We start from the raw sequence: 11526 nt of genomic DNA, 5'->3' as shown, positions 1-11526 counted from the left end.
GTATTTCTAATGTCAATTATGCAAATACTATTGCTATGCCTATAGAAGAAATTCAAAATTTGTATCAAGAAATTATGTAATTGAAGAAAATAAGTAGATTGACCTTTTTAACCAAATCAAGGAAGTTTTGCTTTTACGAGTATGAGAAGGATATAGATTAGTATGCTTGAGAAGTTAGATGGAACAAGATCAAAATTTCAAGGATTTTTGCATCAAGTCAAATTCTATCTAAGATTGCATCTCTTCCAATACTTTGATAGATTTACTCAAGTTGGATTAATAGATGCTCTTTTATCACAAAGTATTTTTTCTTCTTTTGTATCTTAAATAAATAAAATAAAACAAAAAAAAAATGTAACTTCTTTATGATTTAAAATCATTCTTAGAAGTATTTATAGCTACATTCAAAGAAAGTGATTGAAATAGTGTAGTAAAGATTAAGCACTTATCTTTACAGCAAAGATCATGGTTAGCCATGATATATGCTGCTAAATTTCAAAATCTTACTTGTAACATGGATTAGAATGATAAAGCTCTTATCAACTAATTTTAATATGGATTGAAGGATAATATTGAAGATTTTTTATCAACAATGCTCAAGGCAAAATCTTTAGAATAATTTATTGCTTAAGCCATTAAAATTGACAATTGATTATTTGAAAGATATCAAGAATAAAGACTTGGTTGGAGAGAAACAAGTCAAATAATGATGAGAGCTCTTAAGTTTTTAGAAACTTATTCATCAAGGCCAATCTAATACAAATTGATATAGTATGTTTTAAATCCTATACAGAACAAGAAAAAACTTGACAACATCAAGAAGGCTTATGTTATGGAGAAGCTAAACACAGTGCTTATATTGTCTAAAAAGAAAACACAACTATAAATGAGAAGCATGGTTATCAAAAAAGATGATGTGTGAAAAAATGAGTTTCTCCTATTACAATAAGGACTATGCAATTGAAATCTTGCATAATTTCTTATAAAGATCCTATTATTTCTTTAGATCCCTCATCTTGTTTTATAATAGAAGTTTGTTTAGGATCAAAAAATCACAACGTCTTAGCTTTATTAGATTTAAGAGCCTCAACCTATTTAATAGACAAAGATTTTGTCAAAAAATAAGAGATATTATTAGTCAAGAAAATTAAATTTGTACATGTAGAAGCTATAGATGGTCATTTTCTATCTTTTGAAGATGTTATATATGAAACTATTCTTTTAGATATACTAAATAAAGATCATAATAGCATGATAATATTTAATGTAATAAGATCTCTATTCAATTTACTTATTTTAAAATTATCTTTGTTAAAAAAGTATAATTTTTAGATAGATTGGATTTTATGTAACCTTAATTTTTTTCATAGTTTAATCCAAAATCTCATTAAATAAGTAAAAATATATAAATTTAATACATCCAAACTTTATTAATAAATGTGAGAGCTTTCATACAAGCTACAGATGAAAGGTCATCTTTTATTATATATACCACGTCTATTTTTAATAATATAAAGATATTAAATAATATTCTTAAGTAATATCAAGATTTTTAAGACATTTTTTAAAAAAAGAATGCAAATATTCTTCTACAACATCATTCTTATGATTGTTCTATTGATCTTCAAGAAGGAATTCAACCATCATTTAGACCAATCTATAGCCTATTACAAAATAAATTGATTGCACTTAAGGAGTATATTGATGAAAATTTTGCTTAGAATTTCATATATTATTTTAAATCTCCACCCAAGACTCTTGTCTTATTTGTGAAGAAAAAAGATGGATCTCTACAAATATGTATGAACAATTGAGGATTCAATAAGATTACCATCAAGAATAGGTATTCTCTACCTTTGATTTTAAGACTTCTTGATCAACTTAATCAAGTAAAGATCTATACAAAATAGATCTACAAGGAGCATATAATTTGATAAGCATTAAAGAAGGAGATGAATGAAAAATTATATTTTGAACCAGATATGGGCATTTTGAATATAATGTCATGCCTTTTAGATTTACAAATGTAGTAGCTGCTTTTTAACATCTAATAAATGATGTCTTTTGTGAGTTTTTTTGATGATTTTATTGTTTATTATTTGGATGACATCTTAATCTACTCTAAGAATATAAAAGAATATGAACTTTATGTTCATTGTGTGGTACAAAAAATTAAAGATGCAAGATTATATGCCAACTTAGAAAAGTATGTATTCTATATTATTTAAATTAATTTCCTAGGATACATCATTTTTAATGAAGGACTAATAATGGATCCAAAGAATATCTAAACTATCATGAATTAGAAGATTCTAAGAACAATTAGAGATGTACAATGCTTTTTAAACTTTGTTAATTACTATTGGATCTTCATTAAGAATTTTTTTCAAGTTACACTTCCACTTATATGTTTGACTTATAAAGACAAACTTGAGTAGAGTAAAGAAGCCAAAGCATTGTTTGATGCTTTAAAAAAAAAATATTTTTACATTAATCTTATATCATGTTTATTTTTTTAAGGCATCTTTTATAGAAACAAATGTATCAGACTTTACCTTAGATGCAATATTGTCACAAATGGGAGCAGATAACAAACTCCATCTAATAGCTTTTTCTTCCAAAAACTTATCAATAAAAAAGATTAATAATAACATCCACAACAAAGAATTTCTCACAATCATGGATTTGTTTCAAAAATGGCATCATTATCTAGAAGGCACCTCAAATTGAATCACCATGTATATTGATCACAAGAACCTCAAATACTTCATGTTGGCATGTATTTTGAATCGTCTTCAAGCTCGTTGGAACATGTTTTAATTGAAATTTGATTTCAAGATCACTTATCAATCTCAAAAATAATAAAGTTTTTTAGGTACCTTTTTTAGATGATTTTAACTTGTACCAAAAGAAAAAAATGCATCTTTTAATCAATAAAAAATGATTTTCTTGAAACCAGACCATTTTCATCTTTGATCAATAAAATCAACATTAATTGTTGATTCAACCTTTGTCAAGCAAATTCAATCAAGTATGTCTTCTAATCTTCTTGTCTATGATATCAAGAATTATTCTTTTAAATCTCATAATACTTCTAAATTCTAATTCAAAAACAAACTACTCTATTTTGAAGGATAACTATACATTCTATAAGATGAGACATAATTATGTGTTCTTGAAGCTCATCATAACTTTCCAATCAAATATTTTGGATACAATAGGACTTTGAAGCTTACATCAAGAGGTTTTTGGTACTTTTAAATGTAGAAGATAATAAAGGACTTTGTTGAATCATGTGATATTTGTTCAAGATCTTAAATTCCTTGTCATTGATCTTATGGACTTTTTCAGCCATTACATATTTCAAAACAACCATGGTCTTTTGTTTCTATAGATTTTATCACAAATCTTTCAATCACAAATTTGTATGATTCTATACTTGTGATAATATATCATTTTACTAAGATGGCATATTTTATACCATGTACAAAATCTATTACAAGTGAAGAAACAACTAATTTTTTTTTAACAACATCTATAGCTATTATGGATTATCCAAGGATATTATATCAAATAGAAGGACTCAATTTATATCAAGATTTTGAAAAATCCTTTTTAAGATTCTAAAGGTAGATATAAAGTTTTTTTTAGCTTTTCATCTTCAATCTAATAAGCAAACAAAATGGGTGAATCAAATTCTAGAGTTTTATTTGAGGTGTACCATCAATTATCATCAAGATGATTGAACAACTCTTTTGCCATTGGCAGAGTTTTCATATAATAATTCAATGCACTCTTCTACTCAATAAACACCTTTCTTTGTCAATTATAGTTATTATTTGTAAGTGAATACTTTTAACTTTTCAAAAGTTGATAATCCTCCAATAAAAGATATAGCAAATCAATTGTCAAAACTACATGCAACAAAAAAGGTGTAATTAAAAGAAGTTGAAGAACAACAAAAGATTAATATAATTGCCTATTATAAGAAATAATCATAATTTAGTGTAGGTGATAAGATATAATTATTTTATCCTATTATTAAGAATACTTGTGCTTGTGACAAGTTTGACTATCATATGCTTGAACCTTTTCTAATTTGTGAACAAATCAATCATGTTACTTATTGATTACATCTACCAAAGTCTATGAAGATCTATCTTGTATTTCATGTATCTCTTTTTGAGCCATATAAAAGTAAATATCTCAATAAGAAGATAAATGCTACTACTTGCTATAGAAGTTAATAACAATCTAGAATTTGACATGGAAGAAGTTTTAGATTTAAGGTGGCACCAAAATAGGTTGAAGTATCTTATTTATTGGCACAAATATGATATTAATAAATACACATGGAAGCCAACAAAGAATCTTGTAAATATAGCAAAGAGAATTGAGGGTTTTTATCAATGACATCTATCAAAATTAAGATAAAGAATAGAAAATCTTTACTATAAAAGAAATAAGATCCAATGAAGATAGCATTCTACCTTCTATGATTGTTTGTAACTTATGTATATTTGTGACATTCAGAAGATAGAGAACGAACAACCAACAAATTCAACTTAAGAGCTTTCATTTATTTACTCATCAAACGAGATATTATGATTGTCACAACCTTCAAAATGACATAATTGAGATGAAGATCCTCAAAAATAACATATCTTACCTTAAATAGATGGCAAAATATAACGTATTTGATATCACGATTTTACAAGAGACTCCCAATATTTGGTGATTTTATTAGAGATATAAACAACTCTTGATAGTGTTTCAAATATTTTATTTGAAAAAAGTTACAAAGACCTCAATAACAACCAAATAACAATGTGGTCTTCTTGCCTTAATATAAAATATTATTGATGGCTGAAAGGACCTATCAACCATCTTCAAAAAGAAAAAAGATTAGAGTATGTGGCAAACATAATTCATCACATCTTAAATTTCTTCAACATATGAAGACCACTCCTCATGGAACTTATCTCTAGAATAGAAGGTAATGTCACAAATATACATATTCATTCTAATATTTATCTATATAATTAAATAGAAGTAAATAAAAATAGATTTATTTCATAATATTTTTTAGAAGAGCTTTTTAGAAGCTTTATAGACATTGTTTTGAATTAAGATGTATTTTTAGTTGATTGATAAGTTTAAAACTTGATCAATAAATTAACCACATATTAGTAGATTACAAAATAAGCTAATTATGTGGCATATATATATAAAAAACTTGCCTCACAAGTTAAGATATGTGTCTTGCAAAGTCAACATATTTTAGAGTTTATATAGGACATTGCCACATAGCTCCTAGTTAAGAATATGTATGGAGGCAAGAATAAAGTCTTCTTCACTCTTGTCAATGCCTTTTAAGTCTTTGGACTTATTTTAAGACTTTCTAGTCTTCTTGTCTTTGGCAATAGCCACTCTAGTTTAATACCATATCATCTTTCAATGACTTTCTAATTCTTTTGAATGACATAAGAGTGTATTAAAGATTTCTTTCTTCAAGATTCATATCCTTGATGTATAACCTTAATAAATAAATTTTTGAAAACTTAGGAACTACCATCATTATTTGACTTATTTTTTTCTAGTCAAATTTTTGTTCTTGACTACTTTTAAATAGATGGTTGTTGTATATAATGGCTTGAACAATAAATTATTTTAAAGACTTTTTTTTGAATATTATTAATAATAAATCTTTAATGTTATCTTTTAATCCACATCAAAATTGATTGATAAGATTTTTGTCATTTCAATCTACATCCCAAACAAGGTTTTCAAATTCAATAGAAAATATGGTAGTTGATTGTGATTCTTATCGTAAAGATAAGAGCTTGATCTTTGTTACTTTTTTTTATTACTTTTTCAAAATGTTGCCATAAACACTTTTAAAAATGAATTCAAATTATAGAAGAGCCATGAATTCTTTTCCATTAAAGGTACAAACCAATAGAGAGCATTTCCAAATAAAAGTGTGCCTTTGAATCTAACTTGAGTACATCCATCAATATATTAGAAAAGATGCAATCTTAGATAGGACTCGACTTGTTATAAAAATTCTTAAAATTTTGATCTTATTCTATCAAACTTCTCAGTTATTTTAATCCTTGCTTCTTTTGTGCTTGTTAAAATAAGACTTTGTGGATTAATTGTGAGGTCAATCTACTTACTTCTTTCAACTGCACAACTTTCTTAGCATAGATTTTAGACTTATTTTATAGGCATAGAAATAGTGCTTCCATAATTGGCATCAGTGATGTATGAAATTTCTATCCTAATAGTATTCACAAGATTGTGAAGATTTGTAATAGTTTCAAATCTATTCTTACTTCCACCAAGTGTAACATCCATAACTTTTTCTTCTATTTCAAATAATTTAATAAATTCACAAATCAAATAGAAGAAGGTAATCTAAAACTTCTAATGTCAAATAAAAATTTTGACAAAGAGAGGTGTTTTGCTTTCTTTAATGAAAAAATCATGGTTTAAAAAAAAAAGAATGTTAATTCAAAGGTAGATAGTTTGCAACCTTTGAAACATAATATTATAAATGGAAGAATCTACTCACTTCTTAAAACAAGACATGAATAATGAATTAACACTCTTGTCAATTTGTCAAAGATAAGAACTTAAACAAGATACATAAACAAGAAAAAAAATTAAAGAAAGATGAAAAAATAGAAATAAAATAGTAAATATATTTAATAAGAAATTCACATGGCTATTGCCAAAGATTAGGATGCTAGAGACTCTTGAAGCTAGACTTGAAGCAAAAAAAGAGTTAACAAGAATAAAAAAAAGACTTCACTCTTACTTCTATATATACTATCTATTTAAGAGCTATGTAGTAATGTTCTATAGAACCTCCAATACGTAATCAATTTATAAAACATACATCTAACTTATAAAATAAGTTTTCTATATGTATGCCATATATTTAGCTTATTTCAAAGACTATTAACACATTGTTGCATGGCATGATTTCTTGTTTAGAAATACATTAAGTACTTGGTTATAAAGAGTTTAATTTTAACTTTTTTTTCAAGTTCTAATAAGTATTATATCTTTATTATAAAAAATAAATAAATATAATAATATTAAAAGATATTCTACTAATAAAATGGTTGGATATTTATACATAAGGCTTTCTAAAGTAACTAAAAATATCCTAATATCTTTATTTATACCAAATTATAACTCTTCATCCAACCATTTAATTTTTAAAATTTTTTTGAATAATATAGACTTTATCTTTAAGCTTTAAAATAAAAGAATGAAGTGTAAATCTACTACACATCATTTGGCATTTAAAAAATCTTAGCAAGTGCTCTAAAGCCTAATATACAAGCATTCAAGTACTATTTTCTCCATATTTCAAAAATCCAAATTCCAAATATTATAAAATTTGTATATAAAATTTAATAATATGATAATACACATTCTTAGAAATTTTGAGGCAAAATCTTGTCAAATTACTTAAGATATAGCTTGAAACACAACCATTAGTAAATTAAGTCACTAATTGCCTTAAGATTGCAAGTGTTGACTTCAACTTCTTATATCTCCCTCATGCTAGCTTTGAATTCATTTAACAGTATATGAAAATTGTAGCCAAAAAAGTGCTCTCTCCAACCCAATTTCTGATCTTTCATTGCTTCTTGTATGCGTGCATTATGTCCAAATGAGTAATAATAGGTACAAAACCAATACCTTAACTTTGAACGCCTCTATTTCTTTTATAAAAGCTCAAAATCACACAAAATTTATACCAAAATCATAGCCAAAAATCTAAAGTTTTTGATCTTAACCTCCTAAGTTTCAATGGCCTCAAAAGAATTACCCTAATTTATAATAAGGCTTACAGCAGCCTCCTTGAAGTCCAGTGGGCATGCCTTTTGGCCAATAGCAATGGAGATCTTCATCATCCATCTCCACTCATTCATATGGATGCCCTAACTATTCTTTTTTCAACCAAAATTCCTCTCCAATCTTTTTTTTTATAAAATTTACATAATATATGTCCTAAACATCAAATAAAACAAAATAAATATATATAAAAAAATAAAAAAATAAAAAAATAAAAATTAAGAATCACCAATGTCTAATAAATATGGCTCTAAATATATAAAAACTATTATCAACATAAAATCAACCTCAATACTAGCCTTTTTAAACTAATTACTTCAAAATAATAATCTAATTATATTTTATGATTAATTAAAATCTAATAATATGGCTCTCACCACATTGTATAGTAAATTTTATATTAAATATATATGTACATTATTTTCACATAGTAGTCAAACCACAACATGATAACATTCGTTACATGGATAATTTGTTGGCCAAGTTTCTAATCTATCAAATATCTATGAGCATGTATTAAGGTGAAAATGCATTTATAGAACTTCCATGAAGCTTTTCTATAAGATATAATCAAATTAATATACTTTTACCTACTTCTATTTATTCATATTACCTAGATAATTATTAGAATAAATATATTTATACAAACCATACAACAAACTAAAACTCTACAACTTTTCATGTATAATTTAGATTCAAATCTATTATTCTTCAAATTCTTTCAATTCACACTTTTAAAATGTCAATTCTAATCTTTAATGAAATTTAAATCTTCTCATTTTAGATGAATATAGTAGCAAAATTATGAGCTCATATATTCAATTCAAATAAAATCCTAATGAAAGACATCAAAAATAAGGAGAAGGGAGGAAGATGAGGGAGATGAAGAAGAGGGGAGGTTAAAAAAGGAGAGAAAAAAAAAGAAAAATATGAAATATAAAGAACAAGAATAAGAGAAATAACAAGAGATAGTATTATATTATAACATGGCTTTAAAATAAAATAAAATAAATTTTGATTCATAATTTTAAAAAGAATGAGTAAAAGATAGAAAAATAATAAAAAAAAAAATAGTGTTAATGATTCATTTATATTAAGCCTTATTTAAAAGGCCACAAATCAAAATAAAATAAAATAAAATAGATCAAAAAATAAAATAATACATGTATTTTTTGAAATAAAATAATACATGTATTTTTTGAAAAAAAATAATAATAGTTTTTTGCAAAAAATACCTTCAAAAATTAGATGTTAATATCTAGAGATTATTGGTTATAAAATCAAGTTGATATCAAATCCTAAGGCACATAACCGCATCCTTATTAAAAATTTGGAATTATTTTGTTGATTGGAGAGCCAAATTAGAAATCAAACTTAGTAGAATTTGGTTGAGTGTTGTTTATGACTTATTTGACTTATTATTGAATTTTTAAGAGATTTTCAAAGTGAGAGGTGTCTTAAAAGGTTTTAATTATTAATAATTAAAACAAAATTTATATACTTGAAAATTTTGTAAATACTCTAGCATATTGTTGAATGAAATCTTTTGGCCTAGTGCATCTACTTGTCTCAATTTTTTTTTGTTAATTTTAAATCAATTTAATAGCTACATCAAAGGTTATTGAATTTGAACTAGATTAAGGTCTTAGAATTCGGATTCAAAGGTCAATAAAGGTTTCATTGATTTAAAATAATCAACTTGTTAGATTGAAAAAAAAAATTGTAAGTAAATTATTAACTTAATTTTTATTATTTTTTTTAAATTTGAGTGCAAGTTAATGGTTTAAAAAGGTATTGTTGGAAGATCAACATCAAGGTTGGAGAAGGAGGATTGATGACATCTAAGCAATTAAGAAGCTTTTTCTCTCAATTCATATGTCTAATTTTTTTTCAAATTGTTTTGCTTGTTTTGAACCATTAGATTGCAATATGTGCAAATTTTGAAGCAAGATCAATAATTTAATCAATACTTATTGAAGTTTTGAGATTGCTACATGGTTGATTAGGATTGGTGAAGTTTCAATTAGAATTTTATTAGGGTTGGTTAGGCTTACTAGGATTTATTTGGAATTTGGTCATGGTTCGGTTAAGATTTTATTAAGGAATAAATTAGGATATTTTTGAGATTTACTTAGAGATTCTTCAAGGTTTCTTTACAACTTCTTTAAAACTTTCTTTAGAATTTCTTTAGAATTTTTTTATAACTTCTTTGGAATTTTTTAAAATTTTCTTTAATGATTTTTTAAAGGTTTTTTTAAAGATTTTTTATGTTCTTTTATAATTTCTTTAAGGTTTCTTTATGATTTCTTTGGTTATTTTTTAAGAATTTCTATAAGATTGCCTTCTAAATAATATGATTTTTTTTTAAATTAATATTTTTAAAAAAATGTGATGTTTTTTTTCATAAATTATCTAATGATTATATTTTTATTCTTTAAAGATTTTTTATGTTTGGAATAAAATTTGACTATAATTATTAAGGTTCAATTAAATTTTTTTTTTAATTTTATTAAAATTGCTAGATTATTTGATTATTGCAAATACAATTTATCTTTGTCAACCAAATGTCCAATGCATTTCCAAGATAGTTTCTACATAATAAAACAATGGGAAATAGGGAGAACATGGATAAAGAGAATGGAGTCAAAAAATACAATGTTTGGAACAAGTGACATGGGTTGAAAACAAAATTAAAGAACTAGTGAAACAAGGGGATAAAGACGAGGACATGAGACAATTCAAGGTGAGGTAGAATTGGTTTTAAATGGCTTAAATCAATGATTTTGGACAATGTTTAGAACCTTAGACAATCAATGATTTTTGTGGATAAACAAACAAAAAAATATAATTTTTTATATAAATGGATACATATAATAATAATGTAAAGTACAAAATTATTAGGAGTATTTTTAAGGTTTTATAAAACCACAAATTGCACAAAATAGGAAAATTGTCCTATATACATTTTAAGTTCTAATAATTATGTTCTTAAATTTATATATATAGATATATATAGTTTATATGAAGAACATCAATAACAATAGTTTTTTGGGGGAAATGTTTAATTGGTAAAAGTTGGTGTTTATCAATTGTAAAGATAATACAAAGTATAGATATGTTTCATTATCAATATTTGAAAATTTGTGTAGATTATAATATAACACAAAACATCTGAAAGCAAATGTACAAGAGATGTGATTTACATTAGGTAGTGTAGTATAAAAGCCAAAAACACTCCATTTTTCAGTAACAAATTCCATTGTTACAGTATTCTTAAAAGTTATGATATTTCCAATACTTCATGTATTCAACATAACAACAATCCTCATTGTTCTACCAAATCGTTATAACAGATTGCTTTCAAAATACTATGAAAACATTAAATTTGTTAGTATTTTAGTATTAGAGAGAAGCTACTGCACTTTTTGTTTGCTGCCCACATCTATTGACCTAGTGGAAAATGAATATAACCAAAAGACAAACTCTTATGAAGAAGTGCATGTGGATCAAGAAAATCCCATCAACACTTGGTGATGACTTCCTCCAAATTGGTTTTATTGCCTGTTCGTTGCTGTTTTCAAAATTATTTTAAACTTTGAATAATAACAATAGAAATAATAATGATAAAAAAGAGATTCAAAAATGAGAACA

Source organism: Physcomitrium patens, chromosome 7, assembly GCF_059467195.1.
Source record: "Physcomitrium patens ecotype Gransden chromosome 7, ASM5946719v1, whole genome shotgun sequence".
In the NCBI taxonomy this organism is placed as follows: domain Eukaryota; kingdom Viridiplantae; phylum Streptophyta; class Bryopsida; order Funariales; family Funariaceae; genus Physcomitrium; species Physcomitrium patens.
This window is presented reverse-complemented; position numbering follows the sequence as displayed.